Source organism: Oxyura jamaicensis, chromosome 9, assembly GCF_011077185.1.
Source record: "Oxyura jamaicensis isolate SHBP4307 breed ruddy duck chromosome 9, BPBGC_Ojam_1.0, whole genome shotgun sequence".
Taxonomy (NCBI): Eukaryota; Metazoa; Chordata; class Aves; order Anseriformes; family Anatidae; genus Oxyura; species Oxyura jamaicensis.
The window spans coordinates 9,613,746-9,640,838 of record NC_048901.1 but is presented as its reverse complement, the minus strand read 5'-3'; the positions used below and the strand labels follow the sequence as shown (position 1 = coordinate 9,640,838).

Here is a 27,093-nt window from a genome sequence, read left to right as displayed (position 1 = left end):
AGTAACTTTTCACTGTACATTGTACAAAGTTACCAGAACTGAAAATATAATACAATAGCAATTAATGAAAATACATGCAACTTGAATGAAATCATACCTTATATCACATTATTGCCTTTGCAACTAAACATTGTCTAAATCTCCAACTGTATAACGCAAGTCACCATAGGGGATATTTTTTTGTTCCTGCATTACATTTTTGCCACTTGACAATTGTCTTTTGTTAATGGAGGAAACACATAAAAAGTAAGCAAACTGCAGAGCTACAATTCCCATCCCAACCTTGTTAACATTACAAAGAGTAAATCTCCCTAGTTTTGCAAGAATTTCAATTGGATTACTAATCCACTGCATGGCTTCAAAAACTGGAACCAGAATAGTAGAGACTTAACAGCTAACAGTATTAACTCCTGTACGAAAAATAAATAAAGATAAGTTAAGAATACTAAATATTGTGGGAATGTTTTTATTGCACTATTTTATTCCTTGAAAAAGAAGCATTAGAAACATACGTATTTCAAAACATGCAAGCACAGTTACAGTTTCTATCTCTTAGAAGGGATACAGTTTCATAACAGAGCTTAAATTTTGACTTCTTGCCTTGTTAGTGCTTCTTTATGAAATACTATTTACTTACCTGTTTCATACTAGGCTAACACTCAAGCTCAGTTCTAACAATGGTGATTCACATCTGTGCATGGTAATTTACATATTTTTAATAAGCAATTAGTAATGCACTATCCTGATATAAAACAAGAACCCAAAAGAATACTACTGTATGACAGCTGAAGACTTGTTTTATCAGCTTTGAAATCACTTCTAAATGTAGATATATTTTAAATGCTTCCCCCAACAGTGAAAGTTTTGTTTTAAGTAAGTGAAACAGTTTCAATGTCTCAGCATGTTGGAAAGTGAACAGCTAATTCCTAGAAATCCATCTCAACTGCATTAATACCTTTCTCTCATTGCATGCTGTCATCTGTTCTTCTGGTCAGTAACAACCCTCACTGAGTACAGAACCTATTGACTGTTTTATTTTTATAGTCCCGATTCCCATTTTATTAATTCATTTATTAAATAGCTTCTGTATAATATATAACCATGTTACTTTGTATATTTACATTGTACATTGTATATTTACTTTGTATATTTACAATATATTACCATGTTACTTTATCAGAAAAAGTAAAAATTCTGCAACTAAGATGCCTTGTTAATGCATTTCCATCGATTCAAACCTCCTTTTGATTTAGTGTAATTCTGCTGTGGTTCTCTGCACCTTTCCTCCCTGAGGTTATGGAATGTAATTATATTGTGGGCACTATTTGGTGGCTCGAATATTGATACTCTTTAAATGACCTCCTGCCTTTTTTTTTTTTTTTTTTTTTTTTCAGTCAAGTACAGGAAAATCTTCCTTCAAATACTTTCTCTAAAACAATTGGTTTCAGGAGGTAACTGCTTAAAGGACTGCATTTTTTTTAATTGCATTGCTGCAATTCAGTCTATTTACGACTAGGTCTATATATCCCTGTTTCTTTGGCAGCTTTGCAGATGCAGAAACAGGGCTCAAAGAAAGCTGATGGCTGGTACCAGAGGCACTCCCCAAGTTACTGTCAGACAACAAATCGTATATCCTGTGCCACAAGGGCATAACCTGAAACCTGCCCACTGCACTGGCCCTGGGGAGAGGCTGCAGCCACCGGACTGCAGACCCCAGGCAGCCCCCTCTGAACCATGGAAAAGCTTTTACCTTCAATGACCAACCAGATCTGAGACGGCATCATCCATCTCCTGGGCACCTGAGGATTTCTCCTGACGCTACGCAGAGGTGCTCCAGTTGAGGCTCATACAGACTCCACACACACATTTTTCCCAGCTCTCTGGGGGCATGCGCAGGATGGAACAAACTCTCGACATCTCCTGCGGATGCCAGCATGGACAAGAGCTCACAGAGGTATCAGCAAGCGTTAAGAGGAGCGATGATTGACAGCATTTATCAACTCACTGTCATGTCTCATTCTTGCTCCCACTTTCTGTGACAAACCACTCTTACTGGAAGTCATGCCAAGCAAAATGAGCATTTCTACAAGTGGCAACAGGGAACAGTTTTGGCCTGCCTGCTGTCCCCCCCCCCCCCCCCCCCGCCACCTTCTACCCCCACCCCACACGCTCCCCAAGAAAAACACAATGCTATTGAAAATGGTAGTTTTAATAATTAATGAAAAGCTAAACTCTCTGATTTTAAAGTGAATCTTTAAACAGAATTTCTACTAAAACTAATTGAAGGTGTGTGCTGTATTCCTACGGTCTCTGCCTTAGCCATGTTGCTACTATCCTCTTCTAACTGAATTTTACCTCTATCGTGAAGCTCTTACTATTTAATGCAGATTATTTAAATTATCTTAGCCCATTAATAAATCGAGAGTTCTCAGTTCAAACTTACTCTCCCACATTGTGTTTTTAAGTCTTCTCACTGCCATGTAAGTCTATTTCCTTAGTGACAAATTTCCAATGTAACTTTCAGCTAAAGACAGCTATCAATTTAATTCATTGGTAATTAATCATGTCAGCCAACGTGGCTTTTTGAAGGGAAAAGAAAAAAACATACAGATGACGCAACATAACTGCAACTACAGAAGAGAAGGACTAAGAAGGCCCATACAAAATTGAATGAATACAGTTTAATAAAGCTGTGTATAAGACAAAACACACAACTTCCAGGAAATACAGCATACCGTGAACTCAGTGGCTTCAAGAAGTATACTTATTATGGGAAGAATAACAAGTTATTAGGGAAAGCCCTGCAAAAGAAAAGTAACAACAAAAACCTCTAAAAGTTGGCAATTCTGGTACTTGTAGAAGAAAGGACAGTTTATGTGACAGAAACAAGGTCACTGCAGAAGTGCTACTCTAACGGACCACAGTTGTGGGCTAACAAAAACAAATAGCTCACTGGTAAAGAGACTCCCAAAAGTTGGTAACACATTATATCCTATGACTCACAGTCAGTTTTAATCTCTGGTACCTTAATTCATGGAAGCTACAAAGCCAATATAATCCCTTCTCTTTTTGACCACTCAGAAAGCTGCAAAAAAAGAAGTGAGAAAATTCCAGCTCAAGACTAAAAAGTCAATGGATATACTAAGTCCACACTCTCCTGCCAAAGAAAGATTAATTGTGGGACCTTAAATACACCGTGAGTGATTATTAGCTCTCAATTGCCCAAACTGGTAGAACGGTAACTGGAAGAAAGATTTATAAAGGCATCAAGTTGAAGACACCAGGAGATTTGCACTGAAAAGTATAATATGAAAAAGGCAACGCACTCTTTTGCATCGGCTCCAAGTCAATAGCGGGGATGAAAGCACTGTGAAATTGTCAAGAAAGGGCAAGTTTAGCAAAGATCTTGCTAGGATGGATGATGATTACAGAACTGCTGTGTGGGCAATATTTCTTTCCCCCAGAATCATTCTGTGTATGTTTCCTGTAACTTCCCCCCCCACTTACTAAAACAGAAATAATGTACTTCCACAATGTCCGTAAAGTGCAGGCTTTAACCATCTGAAAAGAGTTAATGACAAAACTCAATACGAAAGATGATGAAGACTGAGGTGAACATACAGTGAACATTATTTCTCATGACTTAACCTGGGTCATAGTATACTCCCGTCAAACTTACTGTTCCCAGAAGAGAGCAGCTTGAAATTAACCAAAAATTACACACTGGTTAAATATATATATATATATATATATATTTCCTGTTACTAGCTTTCCATCACATAGAAATATTAAGGTAGATCCGACCTGATTGGAATTAATAGAAATTAATCTAAATGGAAACAGTGTTGGGCTTGTTGAAGAACATTCAAAGAGGCGTTTAAAATCCTAAATCCCATCAGGGCTCCTAATTTTCCATTAATTTCTCATCTTTAAAACTGAATACAGTACTGAACCCAGAAGTCAGGATTCTAGAAAGAAGACACCCTAAATAGTTGAATTTTAACTTCCCCAGCAGACCCAGGAACAGAAGGTGCTTTTACTGACCTATTCCCCAGTTATTCCTGTTGCATTCACTCTATGTTGCCCTGCCTCTGTCACAGATGAAGCAGTATTCAAAAGCCATTATCATCCTAAAAGACACAGCCCTAATTCATTCTTAGAACTGCTTCAGACCATGAACTTACTGGATGAATCAGCAATAATCCCAATGGAAAAAAAAAAAACAACAAATCACAGCTTCATGCAATTAAAATCTTTTCAACCAGAGAATCATAGGCAATTATTACAAAGAATTCGAACAGTTCATCTACATTTGTCCTCCTACAAGGAAACAGAAACCAAGTATCTAATATGTCAGATCCCCAAATATATTTGAATGCCTTCTTTGAAATCTCCCTGCAACGTTAAGACCTTACCGTTCAACTGACACACTTAGGAAAAGTGCATTCTCTTGTAGCAGTCCAGCTCTTTGATCTTCCACTTATTAATTTTCTTACCAGAGTATCATTTTGTTATTCTTATTTTTGTTTTCCTTATTTTATGCAGTGCTCTGATTTTGTGCAGCATGCTCTTACAACTCTTGAATATTTATCTTTAATTATTTGATTTTCCACTTTCCACTTTGATTTTTAGACCATTGCATAGTACATGACTCAGGTTGCTCTTTTGCTATAATTCCTGTTCTTCCTTTGCCTAAGGTCATTTTGCACTTGACTCTAAAGTATCATTTCTAGGAACAACAAGCTGTTCATTCTTTTCCCTTGGTTGTGTTTCCCAAGACTTGTGTGTCTATGTTCCTTGTCTGCTCTTGTCGTCTTTTGAAGACCATCATCACTATTGTGCTCTTCACGTTGCTCTTGCAGAACTAGGAATATTCCTCTAATGACTAAGCTCACTTCTTTGCCATCCCAATAAGGAGAATTACCTCTCATAGAGAGTGCTTTCCATTTGTGTTCTCGTACCGACAGAGTCCCCACCACATTATAAGAACTACCTGGACAGTCCTTGACTTGCTATGTCCTACTCCTTGATGATACCTCACTAGTTTAAGTCCCTCCATCTCAGCAAATACTGTATGTTACGGAACCATATACTGTTTTAAAACAACAGTAAAGCTTTTGTATCTGGCCTTCCTCTTTTTTTGTCTTCTATGTCTAAACTATGTCTAAGCTTATGTCTTTTTTGTGTCTAAACATCTACAGCAGAAACTCCCACCTCCTCTCCCCTTCTATCACTGCCTAGTTATTTTCAAGAAAGCTTTTCTAGATTTCAGAACAAATAAAACCAAATATCAGATAGGAGAAAGATTTAGGAGCAACTTTATTTTCCTGAATGCTCAGATCCTGTTTCTTGCTAAAAATTCTTCCAAGCAGTTCTTTCTCTGAATTAAATGAATAAGCAAAGAAAAGATAAAGACCAGAAATGCCTTTACAGAGAACTGCATTAGCCCCACCATGAGTCTTAAGCAGTATGAGAAACATACAAATAAAACAGACTTCCATGGGATAGCAGAGAAAGTCTTTTTACTTGTCATCATTAAAAGATTGCTTCATGAGATGAGATTACTTGAGGACAGAGACATACTTTTCCATAGCAATGTGATGCTAAAGTTGAGAAAAAATTGTAACAAAATCCAAGTTCTAGAATGGAGGAAACTTTGGTTGTTACCGTCCTTTCCTCATTCTTAGGGCCCTTTTGTGTGCTCTCTCCTCCCAATGCCTGACTGCCACCTACAGTTCCTACTCTGTGCTCATTACATGTCCACCAGTGGCATGCACGTATAACACACACAGTAATTGACTGAGACAGCAAGAGGCTATCTAAAGGGACCGCTGCTAAAGCATTTCTAATTTTATGTCCTCCGTAATACAACACACAAATGTGTTACTGTTTCAGTTTACAGACCTTTAGCACAAGCACTGAACTATTGACCTGTCAAAACCAAATGCCACCTAAAGGAAGATATCCAGCATGGAAACCTCAAAAGTTTACTAAAATGGAAACTGACTTTAAACAACCAGTAATGTAATAGTGACTACAGCTTTAAACAGTATCGATACAGGTGGTCATAAGGGCCCGTAAAGCTGGGAGGACTTCTAAGCTTTTCATTACCATAGGGTTCACTGCACACAACAGTGGAACTTCAGTATCAAATGCTTGCCATTTCCAATACCTGTGTTCAAGGATAGCTGTTTCATTTTTGAAGTGAACAATTCTGTGTTACACTTTTAAGTTCAAAGTTCTGAATGAGATTAAGAAGTTAGTAACTTCATGCATACAACTAGTGATTCATACACTCTGACTGTTCAAATCTTTCCAAAAAAACACGTAAGTGATATTTGATCCAGAAAACACCAGTGAAGGTAACAATTCCTTCATTACAGGTACAGGAAGAAATACATCGAAGTCTGCCTGAAAACATTACAAAGAGGAAAATTATTTGTGTCAATGCCAACCCAGTTATTTCCCCTTGACTGACAAAATAATTATAAATTCTTACTGTAAAAAGTGATAGAAACTTTATGTCTATTTTAAAGAAACTGAATCCTATGAAATTCCTAATCTCCTAGTTAGGCGTTAGAATTTGCTTCTTTTTAAACAAGTATCCTGAGTGTCTGGAGAATGAAAGAGACAAAAAATATGGAATCCAGCAGTGACCCAAAGAACTACCTACTATTAAATCTTATCATTGTGCCACACTAGAAGGTTATGTACTACAGAACCACTGGGTCTATTCATGGGTTGATGTTATTTTTGTGAAGTAATGCTTCACAAATCCCTTAGAGCTCCACAAGCATCAATATGCAGCTAAAATCATTCATTTATGCAACACATATCCATTTTCAAAATCCTATAATGAACTCCCTTATCTTAGTTTTTAAAGAAGTTGTCATGCAGTAATACAGAAAGTTTGTTTTACATTAAAAGATTAAAAAAGCAATAATAGGAAAAAATGGTCAGTTTTCAGAATGGAATAAATCTTTCTAAACACAAGTTTTGATAGAAACATGCTAAACAGCAGATATAAATGCTTTGAAAGGAAGGATGAATAAATGGAGCAGGCACAGTTTGCCAGTAACAAAATTATTTAGAAGAGCTAAAAGTAAAGCTGACAGTCACCACTGCCAAAGGATTTCATAATAACAACATTGATAAAATGGCAAATAATGCTCTTTAGGAAAAAAAAGCATGCTAATTCCACAAACTACTACTAGAGAAAGCAGCAGGCCTGCATAATTTAATGCATCCAGAAATAGCACACTTTGTGTCTTAAAAATTTGATAAAGGAAACCTCTTCACTCTGAGTCTAAGCCAGATAATACTGTTTTAGTACAACTCTACAGTATTTGCATTTGGAAACAGTAAGCTGCTTTCATCTTGATGTTAACGTCACTGACTTTGAATAATAGAAGCCATATAATTAATAACTAAAGCTACTAAATGTAGTATTTGTAGTGAACGACTTCACAAAATGGATCCTTTCATGCTTTGATGGCTTGAAGTAATAATTCTCACAAGGCACCCACCTTTTTGTCAGATAACTGCAGACTTGAACAACAGCAAATGACATGAGCATGAGTAAAAGCCCTGGAGCCTTTGCTATCCCAAAGGCAGTGCTTTGTTCATGATAATGTCTTAACGCACTTGTTGGAAGCACCCACAATTACAGACCTCCAGCAGCTGCATCCTGCCCTGCACTGCCTCACTTTACTGTGGTTGAACGAGCAGTCTGTGATCAAGGAGGATGCTTATGCCTGAGGAGAGAGGAAAAGCACTGACTCCAACGTATTCCTGGGTTTAAACTCCTCTGAAACTCTCCACCTGCTTACTTAGCACTGGTTCTGCGATTCATTTTTTGAGCACTACTCTTTCTTGCAGTGTCCTGCACATGTGCTGTAAGGAAACTTTTTAAGTGAAACATTCTACATTGATCTGATGAAACAAAAAAAAAAAAAACAAGGATTTTTGTACTCAGTAATCGCCACTAGGTGTTATGAGTGCAAGTTCAGGTCACGTATAAATGAACCCTGCATTGGGTAGTAGTTTAGAGTTTACCTGAGCTGCAGGTTGTTAAGCCACACTGTGACTATTGTATTTAATGTTGCTAGTGGATCTATTACCTCTGAATTCATTTGTACTTTTCATCTCTCCAGAACTGTGCAACTGTGCATCAATGAAATCTGCCAATTAGCTCTATATTCCGTAAGAAAGGAACTTGTTCTATTTTTAGAGCTGCTGCCTGATCATTTGATTTGATAAGCATGGGAACTTTTTTTTTTTTTTTTTTTTTTCAAGAAACAGTGAATAATTGTTCATCTACCTGTCATTCTTTTTCCCATTGCTTGGTTCTTTCCCTCTCTAATTATGTATATTCTTTTGGAAGTGGGATGGTCAGAAATGCACTGAATGCTCAAGATACAGATGTGATACAATTTTGTAAGACGGACTCCTTTGTTTATACACATAGATTTGGCCTTTATTTCTGATTCTTTACTTCACCTCTCAAAGTACTGCCAAGCAAAGAGATCACATTTCCTAATTATTCACAATGACAACAGGCTCTAGAGCAAAACCGCTCTTCACTTCATATGCAGAATCAAACTTTGGCTTCATGCTGTCAGAAGTTACTCAAATCCAGTGACAGAAACATCGGTAGTTTGGACGAAGGGCTGAAAGTTAAGCATAAGATACAACAACATAAATATCTGAATTAAGTCCATTTAGGTATATCTCTCTTTGAGAGCACTTTTATCAAGGCTGGCTTCACATCCGGACATCAACTGCACTAACATGCAGACCCATAAGCTTCCCTCTGTACCATGAGAGGCCCAACATGCACCTGAGCTCCTCTTGCTTCCTGGGTGCGGATCTTACCAGCAAGTACAAATACCCGGTGCGAGAGTGCAATGACAACAGAGCCAGAGGCTTCTCAGTGGTGCCCAGTGACAGAGGACTCAGACAACCAAACAGGAGCACACTAACAGAGCATAACTGTGTAAGCATTCCTGTAGCCAAGGGTTGAGTAGAAATATTACTGCCATTGCTAACAACAGGCCACAGGCATCTTAACTGCACAAGCGCCACACTGTTAGGCTAGTTACCAATGTGGTAGGAGCTCCTGCTGTGTGAACTGCAGCTTGGTACCAGGTGTCTCCTGTTCTAATGCACAGTTGAAGCGTGGGATAATAAATAGCAAAGGCCTTGAAAACACAGAATCTGTCTGATAAACTGGCTAAGACAAATTGCTTTGTACCAGTATTCTGTACCTGCAATGTGCCACCATACTCTCCATGTGACATCTACATTATTTTCTACTAATTACAATAAACCCCAGAGCAGTTTTAAAAATACTCTTTAAAGTAAAAATAACAGACCTTTGTTCCAACACACTTCATATACTACAGCTTCTTTATTATGCGTTCTTTTAGATAGCAAAGTTTTACTCCACCAATTTGGAAAATAATAAATAGATTATGATTATTTAACAACTGATGATGACTGATTTTCCTGTTTTCTTTCCTGTGATTTTTACCAAAGTTGCTCCATGCAGGGACAAACTTATATCTACTTATTTGCCTGAGAAATCTAGAATCGTAGAATAATTTTGGCTGGCAGGATTCCTGGCTGTCAGCTAGTCCAAACCCTTCCCAATGCAGGGCCAGTTAGACCTGAAGAGTTTTGAGTACATCCAAGGACAGGGATCCCACAACCTCCCCCTTACGTCTCCAGTTCCTGACTACCTCATGGCAAAAATGTTTTCCTTTACGTCAAACTGAAATTTCCCATGCTTCACAAGTATCGGTTTATTGTCAACACACTGCTATGGATCTGCAAGAAGCATCTGGCTGCACTATCTCTATAGTCTCTTATTATTTAAAGAAGGAAGCTACTGTTAACTGCATGAGATCTTTTGAAGTATGGCTCTGAAGAAATACACCTGGTACACATCTTCTACAATTTTACTTAAATATTTTGCTGTTCCAATATATGGAAGAAAAGGATAAGGAAAACAAGTCTGTATTTGCAGCATCTATATGGTGACAAGTCGTACTGCCAGGAGCACCACCAAACAGACCACAACACCTCCCAGTTTTCTAAATCCAATCTTTGGTTTTTAGAATTCCTCATTCATCACTCTGAGAGTTACCAGGCAGTCAAACACTGGCTGGTACCTTCTCATAACATTTACCTGATGAAAAAAAAATAATAATAAAAAAAAGCAGATATGTTAAAGTACAACAGTAAAATTGACACTGTAACCATTGCAAAACAGATTTGCAGCAGAAGGCTAAAAAACAGTCAACTTCATGAAAAGTAATTGCTTCACAAGCCAAGACTGGAGATACAGAAATGTCTTAGAAATAATTTAAATCTAAAATATTTGATTATCCTGGTTAAATGAAAGTCGTCATCTGCCTGAAAACGTTTCTCTGCTTTTTTATTATTCAAGAAAAAGGAGATGAGACTTATGTGTGCGTTTCTGTCTGTAATTATGCTGCTTAATGAAATCTGAACTGTTTCTTTAAACCAATCTGACAGATCTTAGATATAAAAGGTTCCAATAAATTTTACAAAAGCAGGTAGTTGAGTAGAAGTCAAAGACACTACAAACCATGACCTCAGTCTCTGGTAAGACACCAAAAACCCCTCTGAGGCAGAAGAAATACAGGGACGCTGGGATAGTGAATGCCACTGCTTCTTTCAAGTGGAGCACACCAACCTCTTCCAAACTAGTGTTTGTTATATAGCTTATTCGGCTTCCAAAAAGTTATAAGCTTCAAGATCTTTCTGAGAGAATTACATGGCATTCAGAATTTCATCTCTCATCAGGAGTATCTGACACTATATGACTATGTTCAACAGCTTTTGTACAGTTCAGTGAAGATGACAATGAACACAGATACTCTAGATATCACTCTTCATTATTTCTGCTACTCCTGAAATCACTTGTTTCCAGTATGTTAAAGACTAAAAGCATTTACTGCCCATGATCTATGAGAATGCAATGCAAAAATTAGCAGAGCTGTCTCAAAGCAATGCCTTTATCCCATTTAAAACTATGCAAGGTGAAATTTTCCCTTTTCATGTAACTGTTTTTCCTTCTTTGCTAGGAAAAAAAATCCATTTTCTATTATCTATTTTCTCACTCCAATACTTTTTGAAAAACTGAACACATGTATGGATGTGTTTCTTGTCTAAGGAAATAATAAGAAACTGAGAAACCACCTGCAAAAATGCATAATCTGTGAACATCACAGAATTAAGATGCTCTCTGGAACCTTCATTTAGCCTCGTGTGTGCACTGTGACTGTCTAGCCTCATTAGGCACAGGGAACAGGACAGTTCTGGAAATGAACAGGGATTGTGCAGGTGAAATTACTGTTTCTTGGCTGTGTGCAGCTCTTGCTACAGCCAATGAACTTGGCAGGCATATGCAGGAAGAAAGAGGGTGGTCTTACAAGAGAAATTGATTAGGATGCTGCAGACTGCTATTTTCTTACTGTTCAGAGTTCCCATGAGTGTCTGGACAATCTAAACTATGTCAAAAATGGTCCATAACTGCACATTCTTCATTTTCCAGGCATCTACTTTGCAGTCTCGTGGATCAATTCAAAGCGCAGCATACAAACAATTGTATCTGCCTGTACACTAACACCTTCCTTTGGGTATGTAAAAGCAAAAAAACAAAATAAAACAAAACAAAAAAAGCTTTCATTAGCCCTTCCTTATTGGAGAAGATTACGTTCTAAGGGCGTGGGCTTGAGTCCTGCTTTTTTCTTATTGCAAATATCTGTCTGTTCCACAAATTTAAGAACTTCATGTTTCCATTCCATGAACTTCATAAAATCTTCTAGGTACTCTGAACCCAGTCATTAAGCAATTTGAAGATAAGGAGTAGGAAGTCAGTAACAGCCATGCTTTAAACATTTAGTATGTTATCTGGAAAAAACTCCCTGCAGGGAGTGGTTCAGATACCGTATTTGCTATCTCATTTTTTTTTTTTTTAAATCAATGACAGTGTGTGTTAGCCAGTTACAGAAGAGAGGCAGTATCTTTATTTAAAAGGGACTTAAAAATAAAAATTAGTTGAACTCCTACACAAAAAAAGCCAGTGAGAAAAAAAGGTTTCTTTTTTTTTTTTTTCTCATCAGGATTGGGCTACTATTGAAAAATATGAGAAAGCAACATATTAAAAGTGAGCTTAAAGCAACACCAAGTAAACTTAACAATAGCTGCTCAAAAACTTTGGCAGGGGCAAGAGAATAAAAGAGCACATACCAGAGCACAAATCAGTAAAATCTGGATATGCTTGGTGATAAATATAAAGCAAGAGGGAACTGTCACCTCTGAAATGAGAAAAGACAAACTGCTGGCAGCTCTCATGACAAGGCTGGAGGAACAGCAATCCTAGGGCAAATCTGAGGTCATCAAAAACTGCATGGAGTGGCAACTGGAGATGCAAACTGAGGAAAGACTGGAAAACACACAGAGATCACAATAGTGTTGACAACAAATTTAAGTGGGAATTTGGAAGAGGTGCAAAAAATCAAGAGAGGTCAACAAAGAACTTGTTTCTCAACAGTAGATATCTACGATTCACTATTTGAGAGCAAAATGAAAACAAAGTAAGACTGATGTAAACTTATGTGAAGAAAACAAAGTAAGACTGATGTAAACTTATGTGAATATTTGTTTTTCTGGTATTGTAAATGATAAAGCAGTAACTAATAGAGTACTGCGAGACCTATAGCAATAAACAGAGGATGAAATACAAGAGGGAATAGAGAGCTTACGTGAAGAAATGCAGAACACTAATTAACGCAAAGATGGTGGACTCGAGGGGAAAAATTAATCAAGTACCACTAAGGAAAAAGATAAAAACACAAAGGAACGCAGCAAGTGTGGCAGGTTTAATCTGGAAAATGGTTTAAATCCTTATTTACAATCTCCTCTCAGATTGCTTTCCACCCTCTACCTTACAAATATTAATAGTAGAATTAGTTGAAATGGTATGTTTGGCTTGAATTAAAAATGGCACTGAAAATAATCAAGTGTTACTACGCTGCTAGTGCAGTTCTCTGTAGATTTCCAAATGCAAGACACTACTGATGCAGTCACAGAATACAGCAGTCACTTTACTCCGCTGGTTCTGTCTTACGGCGTGGTGCAAATATATTTAAAGAGGGAATATACAAAGCAATGCTTGGGCAAAATATATTAACATAACCTACAGCTAATGCTTGCAAAGAGCATTTATTTTTTACAATAGCTTGTAACAAACTACTCAGAGACATTTTTTTTCCTTTTGCCTTTCAGCACTTTAGGCAATCCTTTAGTTTTCTCAGTGCTCCCTCTTCCCCACTATTAGTTTAAGATGTTTGGAAATCTTAACATAATAGTGTCTTTACCATAATACACTCAAATTTTTAAGATCAACTGTAATGCTGAAATCATTTTTTTCTTTTGCATAATGACACTTTCAGCTGTAATTCAGTGTAAACATAGACAATGTCTAGCAATTTTTTTGTTATTCTTCTTACATGAAATTTTCCTTGAAATCCATAATAGAAGCACCAAAGGATGTTATATCATGGCTCATCCACTTGATGAGATTATTCAAAAATTGAGTTACATTTTTAATTTATGGTGCTGTTCAGCAGTATATTCTGGCTGTACCATTCTGTAGCAGCGTAAAGCAGCCCCACAACATATTAATAAATGAAATGGGTTTACTGCTATTTGGGACACTGAAGAGGAGCTAAACCACCAGGATGTACACTCATCTCAGGGAACACACATTCTTTTTTTGTACATTTTGGAGTCCAACGTTTTTTCCTCTGGTTTTATACTTCCCTGCATTTAAATTCACAAGTTTACCTTCTACATCCAGATGTTTCTGCTTCCATTTTGCCTTGAGTTTTCCCTTTTAATGAGATCTCATGCACATTATTATATTTTTTCCCTAGGATTTTTAGTACTTTTTTGCTGTTATTACAGGCTGATAAGAGCAAAAAGAAATGCACAAAGCATTTCCCATTTTCAGAATGCCTGCCACCTTACACTGTTTCCACAAGATCAAAGTCTCAAAATACCTAAGGGTTAAATGCATTTTTCAAAACACTGAAATGCCTCTCACTGTTTCTAATCAGAATGAACTGCAAGCTTTGCTTTACCCAGGTAGGCAGACAGGAACACTACCAGGGGGTGAGGAGTGCAGATGCTCGTCTTTCCCAAAAGCAGCTTGTTGCTCAGTCTCCCTTCAGAACACTGGGATACATTAGCCACTTAGTAGGATCAATTCTTTGAGTATTACCCTGAAATAAAGCTACAGGATATCCATCTGTGCATTCATCTGTGCATGTTAAACCTAGAGATAAGCCCTTCAGTCTATCTGTAACTTGTCTCACATCTTCACAGCTTGGATATTGAACCTTGTCCAGAGTATCTCTCTTGATTTTATAACCTACCATAGTCAGAGCAAAGCCAATGCAAGTGATCTCTACTATTAATATTGTATGCTACAATAAATACACTTTGCTATTAAAATGGTGTACTATACTAACATGCATTAATTTACACTGTACTAAACTAAAATTAATCTAGTACATAGCTGAGATCTATTAACTTACTTTGAATGTCAAAATTCATCCCTCCTGCCCCAACCTCTGATAATGTTTGCCGTTTCTCCCTAAGATGTATTAAACTTCTCTGCAATCAGTGAGTTAAATCTACTAAGTTACCATTCATGCAGAAAAGCACTAAGTCAACACTAAATTTAATTTTAATTTTATATCCTATTAAGGAGGTATAAAAACCAATAGTGGTGTTATATACATAATATGCCAAGTAACACTACACAGTAATACTGGCCAACGTATCAGACAATCAGAGCCATAAAGCAATATACAAAGTCAAACCAACTGCCAGTTTTCACAGGCTACCCTTTCCTTCTCAAGGAGGAAAAGTTCATACCCAGCAGTTACGAATGTACTGTGGAAACGCCTTGTGAACTGCTGAACCCAGCCACAGCTCCTTATCAGCAAACTGCTTACATCTAAGCTTCATTTGAGCTGAGAGATCCCAGAAACTTAGGACAGAAGCTGGCTGTGACAGCCAAGTTAGTACATAAAAACCCTGCAAAACATTTGGTCATAAAGATGGTATGAATGCAGTTTCACTCTTTAATCTCAAGCGATGCATTTTTAATACAAAGAATAACTGGAATAAAATGGAAAAAGTGGGGAAAAGCTGGTTATGAGAAGTCTCTATAAAATTCCATATGGGAACCCAAAAGTTATGAATGATTCATACTAAGTATCTGTCTCTTTACCTATACATTAAATAATTTATTATGCCTCCAAAAAAAAACCCAAGGAAGTAGCCAATGAAGTATTAGAAAGCAAAATAGTGATAGCAAAAAAGTATCACATAGCTGAAGTACAATACCTCCTGTTACATGCTACCATGGAAACCAGAAATAAAAATGGGTTGAAAATTAGGTATCAGACACATTTGAGAGTAAGAACATCCTTCACCGCTATTCGACAAAACAGCTGGCAAGTGCTTGTTATGGGCCTGGGCTGGTATCTTTCCTATTGGTATGTTTTTTACATTCTGTCCAAAGAAGCATGATATTTAGAGTGTTTGAAAATCTTTAGAGCTCCAATGTATTTCCTCCTCGCCGCCAAAAAAAAAAAAAAAAAAAAAAGTTTGACATTAGTATAACTCCATGTACACTTTGCAAATTAAACTTAAGTCATGTTTTTTGTTATAAATTGTCAAAAAGTATATTGAGTAGTGAAATATCATGTGAGTTAAGTTGGCAGAGAATAAGCTATCCTTTGCATACATCACCAAGAAGTCAAATCTCTGGATCAACTATAAGCCTTCATTATATTGGCTGTAATACTAGCACTGGAAGACTGGTGTGTCCAGTCAAAAAAAAAAAAAAAAAAGTCACAAATATAATTTGAGAACAAAGAGCAAATTAACTCATGCATATTTCCTGTACCATTACCATTAAGATTAAACCCTTTGTAACTCAGATAAAAAATTCAAGACAGTTTGAATCCCTTATGGTTCCTTTGTTAATCAGGCCATAAAATTCCAATCCATTACAGAAATACCCACAAGTAGCACCAGGAAGTAACTAGCATGTATTTTCTTCTGACTATTAATGGGAAGGACTTAATCTTCTGGAAGCAAAGTCAGTGGTAATTGGCTGAAAAGACTTACAGTTCAACCACTGCTTGGAAATAAGTGGTCTCAATCCATAAATCAATCTTCTTATAATTCCAGGCAAAAAGCTACTCTGACAGCGGTCATTTACCCATTGGCCAAATAATACAGCAAGATACGAAAACAAACTTACACCTTTCCTCTGAAGCCAAAAAGAATGTGGTTTACTGTTGCTTTACCAATAGTGACCTAGCAGTATGGAATTATGTTTTCTAGTGAGGCATAATACATTCTTCTCTCTTCAAAAATAAATATTAGTACATTTGATTTTCTATTTTGGACAGATTTTCTCTTTTTGTTAGATCACAGTTCTAGAAGAACCACCTCACTGCAGATCTGAAGTAACTCGTCTTCAAAGACCTGAAAGAAAGGATTTTAATGATTTCTACTACATTCCCCACCGGCATTTGCTTCACAAGAACTGAGATCTTCAGCTGGCTCTATATTCTGAAACCTCTGCACAGGAAATTCTGTTACAAGACTTGGTGTCAGAGTAGAAAGGACACTTGGTAACTTGACTGGCCCAGCAACCGTTGCCAGTTCCCTAACATTTAATAATTCACTGACAGTTTCAGAGTCCAAAATTGACACGTCACATGATCCTTGAGGCTGATTTACAGAAGCAGCTAGGATTACACAGGATTCAATGCCTTTTGGGGCTGTAAAATAGTCTGAAGGGAATTTCATGACTCGAGTTCACTTCAAACAGAAGTCAGATGAGCAAATCTTTGGTACCAAAGGAGCTCCCTACATACACACTGTCATACACATGCTCACTTAGTACAGTAGGAATTCAATTCACATAAACTCCAGCAGTAAAGATTCTCAATTTCTTTGGGATCATAACTTCAAACAAAAAAGGGGACTCAATAAAACCAGCTCTAACTGGAAGAAATGACTCAAGTTGTTATGGGCGTCTGTGGAAATGTATCTTGCTTCGTATGCTAAATCTTGCCCTTTTTAGTCTTCTCCACCATCAGGAAAAAATAGCTAAAAGGCAACCAGTAAGAACACGGGAATAACAGCAATCTTTGGTTAAGCTCCAAAGATGTTCTTCTTGAATTTATCTTGCTCTTCTTCATCAATGAGCAAAAAGTCACCCTAACTGGCTAATTAATTAAACTGACTTGAAAACTATAAGATGAAAACAGTGGGCAAAAATGGCTTGAATCAATCAAACAGAAACCTGCCACACACACATGTCACCACAACTTAAAGTTCCACTACCGCCACAAAATCTGCAAAACTATTCTCAGCTAAACTATTTAGAAAAGAAGTATTTTTTTTCTGTCATCAAATAGATGTATAATCTATAATAGCTGAATAAAAGAAAGGCTACTTAGCAGCTTTGTTAGGTCCCTCAGAAATCTCCTTATTATTCAATAGCATATTTAAAGGCACTGCATGTATTCCCATTTCCCCATATAAAGCATGTGATGTACTTACTAATCAGCTTTAGTCTCCCAAAATGAAAATTTAGCCCTTTCTTTTAATAGATGGCCATATACTAATTTTCTTAACAGCTTTTGTGCACACCTGCTTTTCCATATTACTTTGTTCTTATGCTTAAGGGATACCAGTACGCTAAAATAATGTGGCTTTCTTTTATAGAATACAGTATCTTCCACTTTCTATCTTATTTCATTCATTAATTTTGTTATCCACCTGCCTGAGCTCTAAACTATTACTCCTACTTCTGTCCCCAGAGACAAATTAAGCCTATGTAAAACTCCAGTCTGTCGTCTCTCTGGAAGAATAACTGAAGACTACATAATATTCAGGTAGTCTAATGATATCATTCCAAAATTGTTTCTAAGTCTAGGAGTATGATCTGATCAGTTTTTGATTCTCACTTCATTAGTTTACTTCAGGATCTCATTTTTTGAGATTTGCGATTCGACTTTCCAAACAACTTTTAGTACATCGCAGATCAGTTGTTTTTGTTGTTTGAGGTAGGGCTGGTTCTGTATTTTGTCTTATCTGATTCTACATCTGGATGATACAAAAACCTTTGGTAAGAGGTGCTTTGCGGTGATCCAATTTACTGCCTTTCATAGTTGTGTAAATAGAAGCCCAATTCAGTCTCCAAAATAAAACTGAGGTGCAGCATTTAAGTTACAAAAATATTCACAACTACCCAGGCAGAAACGTCAAGAAAATCACTTCATGATGTCAATTACTTTTTTTAAACAATGCCATTCTTTAGCAGTATTTTAGAAAAGTATGACCTCTAACTCTTGTCATAGAGCTACCTGCATTACTTCACAGTTCAGTTCATATAGATGGTTATGTATTCTTCATCCAGAGCCTGTACTGCGAATAAACAAGATCAATAGCAAATGCATTCTTGCCATACTAAATTAGATCTGAAGTAAAACTTGTTTTAGTGGGTTAATCCCTTGAGAACTGTGGAATCTGATAATCTCTTGACTGTAATAAAAGGTTATTTGAAATACCATTATTGGCTATATCTACATATGGTCAACAAGAACAATATTGCGATCTATATAACTAAATATATCTACAGTAAGTTTTCATTCCAAAAAGTGGCAAACATTTCTAGGCCCTTTTTCCATGATCATGCTTTCCTAAGTCACAGCGTTTTAGAAGCATCTAGACTCATTTCAAGAATGTATGAATAAATCAAATAAATAGTAGGGAGTGTGGTAAATCTGATGACTATCTGGAAGGTATTTCGAAAGAGTGTGTTATGACTTTGTAGAGGTTTACTTCCACAACAGATGGTGCCTATTAAACTCAGCAGACTACTCCTGAGAGAAAAGACTTTCTCGTCAGTTAAAGGTGTTTTAACCTTGTAGAGTTCATCCCTTTATGAAATCTTTCAGTTTCAAACTGAAATCCCAACGCTACAGATGGAAAATATGAATACCAGTTTCATTTAAGCCAATGATGTTAACTGAAAGAGAAGCCAAACATTTTTACTGATGTACCCACTTCTCAGTTGATGAGTTATCCAAGAACTGGGTTCGGCTGCTCTTTTTCTTCTATATCCAGCTACTATTGAATCCTTGCAGATTAAGGTAATACTGGGTTTAACAACTTTCTTTGTGCCAGAGAATAAGGCTGTTTCATTAGAATGCAGACCTTCTTAATCATCCCTGACTTTCTCCTAACCTCTTTTTGCAAGATTTAATGGTACTTTTGTGCAACACCCTGTTCCACCCTTCCAGGTATTCCAGAAATTTGGACCATGCTTCTTGCTTGAGGCAAAAAAAAGGAAAAGAGAACATGGAGGTAAAGGCCATATATACCCGTGTGCCCTGTTACAGATTTGATCCTGGCAGTACCATGAAGTGTCATAACTTCCAGTTAAAAGGAGGTGAAAAATTTTAAGGCTCGGCTGGTCATAGTTCAGGCTGAAGAAGACTGAGGCTGAAGGCTGATGTAAATAGGGAATAAAGTAGAGTAGTATTGGAATGTTAGAGGACTGTGTCTGCTTCTCTAAGAGTCCGCTTTTAATTCTTTCCAATTCTGATGCACCTTCTTTGAAACCCTAGCTTCTCTTTTTCTTCTATATCCAGCTACTATTGAATCCTTGCAGATTAAGGTAATACTGGGTTTAACAACTTTCTTTGTGTCAGAGAATAAGGCTGTTTCATTAGAATGCAGACCTTCTTAATCATCCCTGACTTTCTCTTCAAAAGTAATTACCAAAGTGTGTACTAGCACTATACTTAATAAACTAAGTATGGTTTTGTTAATGCAAAAGAGAGAGAACCACAACTACAGTGTTACCTGAAGAAAAAAAAAAAAAAAAAAAAAAGTAATTTTTAGAATTTAATTCCTACTCTTGGTGTGGAAAATCGGTCTCTAAAACCGGAAGAATTTGTATGTTTGGAAAGGCAAGAGAGGCAAGAAGTCATTGTATTTGTAACCTAGTTAGAAACCACTAAGGTCTAGTGGTATTTGATGGCTTTTTATAATTAGTTTCTGTCTTCACTAAAAGTACATTTTAAGTCATCTAAAAAAAAATCTAGCAAACGTATCTAATGCATAGGTAAAGATGAACTCATTGGCAGGCATAATGTGCCCATAAGTCTTAGAGCAGTACTGTCAAAAAAACACACCAAACTGATGTTTTTCCTTATCTGTTTAGTAGAGGGGTTCCACCTACAACAGTTTATATTACATAAAAAACAAACCAAGCATAACTAAAGAGGAAATTATACAAATATGTCCTGTAACACAACTATTCTGAAGCCTTAACACCAAGGGGTATTTATTGGTCTTCTCTTTTCAAATAATTGTAGCACTAAAGCATCGTGATAGACCTGATAGAAACTTCTCAAATAGTGCCTTTACAGTCACATGAGCAGTACCATTTTCCTGATTGATATGTATGTAATTAACTGAACACACTGGAAAACAAGTGGTAATATGTGAAAGCCTTACACAATTGATCTTCAATGAGCAGTCCCAAAAATGATGTTACAAACTATGAATTCACTAAGTAGTACACAGGAGAAAAGCACAAACTTTGTTCCATGCTTACAAGTGCTTTCATTTTTAGCAGAGATTTGAACATATGATACAGCACCAGCAGTGCAGACCTTGTTTTTATTCACTATAAATTCAAAGGTAGCTTGCCATTCCTTACATTATGCATTTGACTGATCTAAAACATTTCAACATTGCTAGTCCTGTCAATTAATTGAATAAATTTGTTTAAATATTTAAATTAACTCACATTAATAAAACATTTAATATCTGATTTTAAGCCCACATATTTTTGGTTGTACTTGATGTACAAATAGTTCAATGTATTCATGGAGAAAGTAATAAAAAAATATAAATGTTTGTTTTAAATTACTGTTGCTCCTGTTACCAATTCCTAGGGTAAAATCTTGGACTGAAGTCAGAGGTCAAAACAGCAGGTATTTCATTCAGCAATTTATGAAACCACAGACCCAGCATGCCCTTCATTCATGTCTGCTGTACTGCACAGTCAGCAGATTTCTGCAATTTTTCTTCAGGTTTCTGAAAGCAGTAGGATGCACCTTTTAGGAAAAAGAGGCCTTCAGCTCACAGGTGTTTATAAGATTGTGATGTACTATTTCAAACCTTTTCCAATACTCTCATGTCTGAATTCTTTTATTTTTAATTTTTTCAAGGCTTCCAGAAAAGTCAGGAAGGTGGAAAGCTTAAAAACAAACAAACAAACCCACAAATCAGAGTTTTGTAGCTATTCTTCCCACAGGCAAATTCTGAAGAGCTAAAGAATAGAAAAAGATAGGAAGAAGTACATGAGATGAAAGTATAGAGGCCATTCTGCAGAAAACAGGAAGAAAAAATGAAAACTTTTCTGATTTAAAAGCCATTGACAATAAAGCTTGAACTTCAAGAAGTTTAACAAAAAGAATCCATATGCAATTTGTCACAAAAATTCACTTTGGACATAACCATATTACTTGTCAAATGTTTGATATGACAATGTTATCTATCTTCACTTAAAGAACTGAACTGATGAAATATTTAACGCAGCTCTGGCAACCTAATTTATTTTCCACCCAAGCCAGTTATTAATTTGCATCTTATTTTCACTTTGAATGTTGTAAGCTTTCACTTCAAAATAAACACGTTGTAAAAATGACCTCAAGGCTCAGAATCAAGAAGTAGAAAGTTCAAATCTGGTTTATCTTCACCACACGTGAAATTAAAAAGAAAATTAAGTCATATCTATCCTTCAGTCTTACCTGCCAGTTTTTGAATGTGGTTAGCGGTATCTTTTTAATACCTCATATAGGTATTGGGGACGTACATTTATTTCTGTACACTATGCATACAGAATATTCTATAAAACCTTGACATTACTAGGACTTAAATCATGCACAGGTAAGCATCATTTTTTTAAAATGTGCCCTAGTCATTTACTTTGCAAATTCTCCCCTATACTCACACACTAAAAAGGGGTTTTATTGAAAAAACTGAGAGAACGCATGTTTTATGCTTTATACCCATAATAAAAATGTGAACTTCAATACAATGAATAACTTTATTTTCTTCTAAGTTGTTAAAAATATTAAATATGTTCAGGCTATCAATTACTTAATAATACATGAATGACTGAAGAGAGGAAGCATTGTACCACATGCCAAAGGCAGAAACATTTCTCACAAACAATTTTGCAGTTCTCATATAAGGACCACTTGCAGGAAGTTACGTTTGTCATTCAGTCTTCTTTCAGTGCTCAATTGCATTCGTCTATAAGAATAATATCATTCCACTGACCACAAACAAAACTGTGTTCAAATAACCAATAAATGACTGTACTTAAACCAAACCATTATTATATTTACAACATTGTTCCCCTATTAAAACATTATTAATCAAAGTAAATAATACTATTTCCTCACTAATTTGCTTTCTGAAATCCTGCCCAACAGCAAAGCAAGCAGTTGTTTGTTCATTTCTTTTGCCGATCATACCACGGCCACTTCACGGTGCTTATTCCTGGTTTCAGCCTTCAATTTCCTTAAGTAAAACATAAATCTATTAGCTTGCTCCATGCCCTCAATTAAGGGCACAGAACATTAATAAAAAAACAAAATGAGCATGCATCTATTGTTCAAGCAAGCTAGCTCATAAATCCTGCACTTGTTGACTCTGTCTGCACCATTTGACCACACAATTTTTCAGAGCATCTTACAAGAATGTGTGAGGAACAACTAGAGGTTCAAAGCTCAAGCTGAAAGAGTGTGGACCCTAACCGCCCAATTCACAAAGAAAATGTCAATAAAAACATTCTGCTTTTAATATTGTGTACAAAGTTCTTACACAGATTCCTGCTTACTTGCAATTAAAAAAGTAACACTAAACAACAGCAGCAATCATGGCTGACTGATGGCAGTTTGAATGTTTATTCATTAACATTTAATTCTTCAAAACAAAACAAACAAACAACAAAAAATAATAGTGAAGATTTTTAGGTGGAATGTGACACATGAGAAAATCTTCATATAAAGGAAATTCACCCATTTCCTTGACCAACAGTACTAATCCTAAAATCAACTCTGAGCATGCCATATCACAAAACTTTCTAAGGGAGAGCCCTTTAAAATCCAGAGAAGGTTATGAGGCTAAAAATTTAACAGAGGAAGTTTCACCAGTTTTGTTTCTCTAGTAACTAGTGTCTTAAAGCTGTCCAATACAGGGCAAGGCTTGCAGAAGATGCAGAGCTCAAACCACTTCTGAAAATCCTCTTAAGAAGTTACAGGTTTCTGGCTTACCTATCAGAAAAGAAATGAGAGCAAAGCAAGAGAAAGAATAGGAATAATTTCACTATGTACTTGAAGTACTTAAGTAGTTCTCTTCAACATGTGAGAGACTCTTTTCCCCTGCAAAAGAAAGCTTCTTTTCGTACATGAACTCGATAGGTTGGTTTGTCCTTTACAGCTTAAGAGGCTGTTTCAACCACTAATTGCTTCTGGTTAGGAAAAAAATATATTTATTCCACAAGCATGGCTCTCAGCCTTTAAAATCCAGAAAGGTCAGAGTGCTTGTGGAGTTTTCTGTTTGTTTTATATCAATAACAGAAGGCAAAAGCAGACAGTAATGCAGATCCCCAAAGCAGCTCTAACTGCATGGAGTTCCAGAAATGGAAACAGCCTGGTTGTCATAGCAGCAGAGCATGATACCTGAGCTAATTACTCAGGCTGAGAGGCACAGCTAATTAGCCCAGATGCAGCATCATACTGACACAGTTATAATGCTTCTGGGACCTGGGCACGCATACTGCTGATTAGACATTTCAGCTTGCTTGCAGCTAGCTCAGAGATCTAAGCACAGTACGCTGTGCTTTACGCAAGTATTCAAAAAAATAAAAATCCTTCAAATAAGAAAGCAATGGAAGAGAGTGCCAAAAAAAATCACAGAAAACTGAACACTGATCACAAATTGTCTGCAAGAGAGGAGGATCCGCACTGCCACAGACCAAGCTACAAAATTTGAAATGCAAAACTCAGTCGTATGGATACACTTTCTCCTTCCGGCCAAGTGAAAGTTAATTAAAAAAAACATTTATCATTATGACAGCCTAAATTCAAGAAAGTTCCCCGTTAACTAAAAATACAAAACCCAAATTTATTTTCTGGCAGACAAAGAAGGCGGCAATTACAACAACACCTTCTTTATGGATTGTGAATACTCTGAAAAATAAATACCTCCTACTAAACAAACAAACCTTTTTCCTGTGATGGTAAACAGCATTTATTTGCTCTTCTATTGAAATAAAATTGTTCCAAAGAAAATAAAAGCTATTTTAAAACTGAATGCTAACTTTTTCTTCTTTCTAAGGTATTATCTAATACAAGATCCTCCTTCTAAAAAATGCAATGCATTTTAAAACGTTATGTCACAAACAAAATATAATTTATTTTTAGTCAGTTTACCAGCCCTTGTCAGCCTTCTCTCGCAGAAACACCATGTCACATCACAAAGAAAACTACAATAAACTGTGAAAGGCAGGTATTCTTAAAGAAAAAAAAAAAGGCAGGATAAAGGAAAATTTAACTATTTTCATTTTTTTGGTAATCAAAATCAGTAAAGGCAACAAACATACAGACTGAGTGAGAAAACTAGTGGAAAGATGGCATTAAAAGTGATTTTAACCCCAGTGCAAATCCAGTTATTGAACAGAGATGCCTTTGGTAGTTCAATAGTACAACCTTTTTATTTATACTAAATGATCCTTAGAATACGAGAAAGATGACTGAAGTCATGCTAAAAATAAATCTCCTGTGTTTTAATTGTCATTGTATGAACCAGAACACATTACATAGAGAGTAACTAATTAAATACTCAGAAGAGCTGACAAAGGACAGACAGATGCTTGAGTATCTGGTTAATGTTTATTCAGAGTTGAACAGATCTTGTACATTAGCCTGCAAAATACATAAATTTTCCATTTTAAAATACTTTATGTAACATGCCTGCTTATTTATATTTACAACAGATCACTTCTAATTTCAGGAAAATCTCTAAGGAAAACCGGAGGATGCTAAGAGGCTCATTCAAGCATATGCACTGCCCAATAGAATGGGATAACTACATAAAGATCTGTATTTCTCTAAATATAAAGGTATTTTTGTCAGGGTCAGTACTATTGCTAAGTAAAGCTATTAAGTTTTGTGCCTAAAATATTTAATTGAAGTTAGAAAACAGGCACAGGCTCTTCACCTTTTTACAACTGTTGCAATAAATGTCAGGCTAAGTGCATTTTACATAGATTTAGGTATTAAATGCTTCTAAGCACTATCAAAGCACTAGATTTATCAAACCTAACATCACTTTCAAAGTTCCCTGGGGAATTTTATCTGTGATATATTAGAGCATATATTCTTGCCATGAAAAATAAACTTTGGTCTTCCTCACAAAACAGAGGAAATCCCCAGATTTCCATACCTCATTTTAATTAAGGATAGCTTATTATGCATTTCACCCTATCCACTCTCTTCTGAAAAAGCTTTTACTTATTCTAGTGAGCAGGCGTGTCTACTAGAATGGGAAGGGGGAAAGTCACAACCGAGAACAGGAAAGAACAGACCTGTTTGCAAGGATTTTAACCCTGTTTACAGCTGTGACCATACTCATTGCAAAAATTCCATCACAGAAATAAAGCCCTCAAAACACACTGTAAGGTCAAGGGACAAGTCATTTTTGCTTTCTTTTTCCTATCATTGCTGTTTAGAATCGGAGGACCACTAACGTGAGCTTGGCAGAGAGATATTCCTGTGAGTGCAAAACAGAATACTGAAAACAGATAGAAAGGCACTATAAAAAAAAATGAAACAAACAAACAAACCACAACAAAACATAAAACTACCACCAAGAAAAAAAGTAAACAACATCAGCCACTTAAAGTGCTGTGCTTTGTAGCCAATAATGGAAAGCTTTTCTGGGAAGCAATGGCTCCAATAGCATACGGTTGACAGTTGGCATTCAGCCTGTGTCAACCAGAAACAAGAAGTTAAAAAATATGATTCTTCTGAGATTTTAAGAGTGCTGCTTTCTCCAACAAGGAGAAAGAAAGGCAGTAGAAATTACAGGAGAACAGCAAGGGAATGAAGATATACTTATGGCATGACTACACCAAAAGCTTCCATTAAGAATAAAAAGATATGGCTATGGATCCCCTTTGATTTAATGTTCCCCAAATTCTTGAAAAGACATTTGTTTCTTTTTTTTTTCATATACATCTTTAAAAGACAACATTAAAAAAGAGCGAACAGAATGCAACCATCTTCACACAAGCTGCAAAACAAGTCTGAAAAATATTTTAGGCAATCTGTGCAAACAGTATAGACATTGACACAGGTCAATGTAACCTAAACCCTAAGCTTTAGCCCTTTCACAGAATGCTTCCACAGCTCCAGTCTTTCCTATAATCCATAAAAATAAATTTCTTTCCTTAACCTACAAAAAAAGGCTTGCTGAAGTTACTACTGATGGCTTATATTTCTTTTACTCTGATGCTTTTAACTGTACTTAGGACTTCTCCTTACAGTTAAGGAGGAAGAAAAGGGACTTGTACTCAAATCATTTGATGGTCTAACGGTGTATTTGCTCATCAGCTACAAAATGGGGAAAAAGCATTTTTGAATTATAGGTTATTTTCAATTATACTCAAAGCAAATTATAGGAAGCATCAGGAAACAAACAACAGTTTGGTTCTGGATGCTACAGAGGGAGTAGAGTTTTGTCTCTCTCTGTTTTCAAGGTTAACTGTAAAAAAACAACACATGAAAACTCATTAGAAAGCACAATGTGGCAAAGGAATGCTAGAAATAGTGCCCCATTCCAGGTAATGGAGGCTGATTAAATAGGGTATAAAAGACT

General features: G+C 36.3%; 1 protein-coding gene across 7 annotated transcripts in view; it reads right to left on the bottom strand.

The window, feature by feature from the left end:
• STAG1 (stromal antigen 1) overlaps positions 1-27,093 on the bottom strand; it is a 176,892-nt gene that overhangs the window by 87,936 nt on the left and 61,863 nt on the right. The window contains exon 1 of one of the 7 annotated variants that reach the window (XM_035334015.1): positions 16,564-16,704. The exons of the other annotated variants lie outside the window; for them this stretch is intronic. The gene's annotated coding sequence lies outside the window, so the exon portion shown is untranslated. Of the gene's footprint in view, positions 1-16,563; positions 16,705-27,093 lie in introns of those variants that run through there. 7 annotated transcript variants of the gene reach the window in all.